The sequence below is a fragment of the Pteropus vampyrus genome, unplaced genomic scaffold (assembly GCF_000151845.1).
Source record: "Pteropus vampyrus isolate Shadow unplaced genomic scaffold, Pvam_2.0 Scaffold567, whole genome shotgun sequence".
In the NCBI taxonomy this organism is placed as follows: Eukaryota; Metazoa; Chordata; class Mammalia; order Chiroptera; family Pteropodidae; genus Pteropus; species Pteropus vampyrus.
Window position 1 is genome coordinate 240,685 of NW_011889348.1, and position 1,999 is coordinate 242,683.

Consider the following 1,999-nt stretch of genomic DNA (forward strand, 5'->3'; position numbering starts at 1 on the left):
AAGACAGACAGGCGGCAGGAAGGTTCCGGGGAGAGTGGGGGGAGGGCAGGGGGAAGACAGGGCGGCATCAGCGTGAGCCCTCTGGGGAGGGCTTGGGGGAGCCATCGCTGAATGTGGTGGCCAGTGGGAGGGGACGGGGGTTTGCAAACTAATTGGCCACCAGAGCGATGGCCCGAGGGCTCTCTGCGTGGAGAGCCAGAGGGCAGGTTGGGGACGGGAGGACGGGGAGCACAGGGAGGGCAGAGCCACGGCGGGACTGGCCGAGCTCAGTGGGGAGGAGTTGCAGTCTGTGGGCCGGGGGACAGGAAGGACACCACTGCGGTGCGATGCTGTGGAGCCTGAGGGTCACTCCTCCCCTGGCTGCGTCAGGGAGGCTTGGGGGAGGGGTCCACACGGGGGTCCCCAGTCCTCGCTCACCCGCTGGCCTTCTTGGGAGTGCTTCTCCCCTCCGGGCCACACTTGCAGCCCGGTACTGGCCAGCTCGCCCTTGCTCTGCGGTGTCTGTCACTCCATGCAGGCCTGACCCATGTGGGAGACCCGGGAGGGACCAGAGGAAGGTCTGGTGGGCTCCTCCAGGGCCCTGTCCCCACTGCCCCTCCACGCTTCCCCCCTTGTCGCTTGGCGTCTGCCCGAGTCTCAGAGCCCACAGGTGCCAGGGAGCCGTGGGGGCAGGGGTCATGCCAAGGAGTGGCCTTCTCAGACTCTGCCCCTGCTCAGGGGCACGGGGACACAGCCCTCGGGCAGGACGAGCCAGAGGCCCTGATTCTCCACTGGCCACACCTGGCTGGCGGGTCCGCCTTAGAAGGCAACTGGGTAGATCTCAGAAAAGCTGGAAACCGCCTAACGAAAAAAACCCCCAAATGCACGTGGTGGCACCGGCCACACGCGGCTGTGGGCGCTGAGCGTCCTCACGGCTCCCCTGAGCGGCCTGCGTGTCCGGGGTGTTCTCCCCAGGAAGGGGCGGAGTTCGCCGCGAGCCAGTGTCTGCTGTTCATGGAAACCTCAGCCAGACTGAACCACCAGGTGACCGCGGCCTTCGATGCAATTGGTGAGTGACTGACTGTCCCTCCCACCCCCGCACCGCCAAGGGTCTGCTTTCCCGGAGTCCTGGGACCAGCGGCAAGTCTGTGGGGCCTGGACGGGGAGCAGGAGAGTCACTGGCTCCGGGAGAGCGGCAGGGAGGGCTGGCGTCCCGGGACGGCCCTGTGTGCTGGGGCTGCTGGGCCGGGGTCTCCCCCGCCCCCCAGCAACCCTCGTCCCGCGTGGGTCCCAGCGCAGGAGCTGGTGCGCAGGGCGGAGGAGAAGGCGGAGAAGCAGACGCCGCGGGGACGCGCACAGCTGGCGGCGAACCAGGCGCCCGGCGCGGCCAGGTGCTGCGGCCACTAGGAGCGGCCTCGGTGGGAGGGGCCGCGGGAGGGGCCCCCAGGCCCGGGCCAGGCTGTCCTCAGGGAGCCGCTGCCGGCTCTATGTGCACAGTGGCACTCGATTTTGACTCTCCATGGGCGCCGGTTTGTTCCTGAGTCCTAGAAGTGGCTGGAGCTGGCACCCCTCGGAACTGGCGGGGTCGTGCAGGACAGCGCTGGTATCAGATGGCTCCCGGGGTGTCCGATCCGCCTCCCGATACCCGACACCCCAACACAGACCTAATCCCAAATGCCCAGACCAGGCGCGCCCGCCCCTGCCAGGCTGATTGTGCCCTCTGCTGCCTCCCGACGCAGAGGAATGAAACAGGTCGGGGGACAGGTCGGGAATACAGGGGTCGGACCACGTGGCGGGTGGACGGCGGCCTCACGCAGGGCGCTGCACAAGACCCCGCCTGTGCCTGGGACTGCGCAGGGCGGAGCAGGCCCGGATGGAGGTGACCAGCGACAGTCACGGGGCCGCGGCCATCTTCAGTGGGGCTCGGGGCAGTTGTCCCTGGGGAGAGGTGTCTGCCAGAGGGCTGGGGGGCTCTCCTGGCTGTGCACTTGACAATGACATGCTCGTGCCTGGTGAGCGT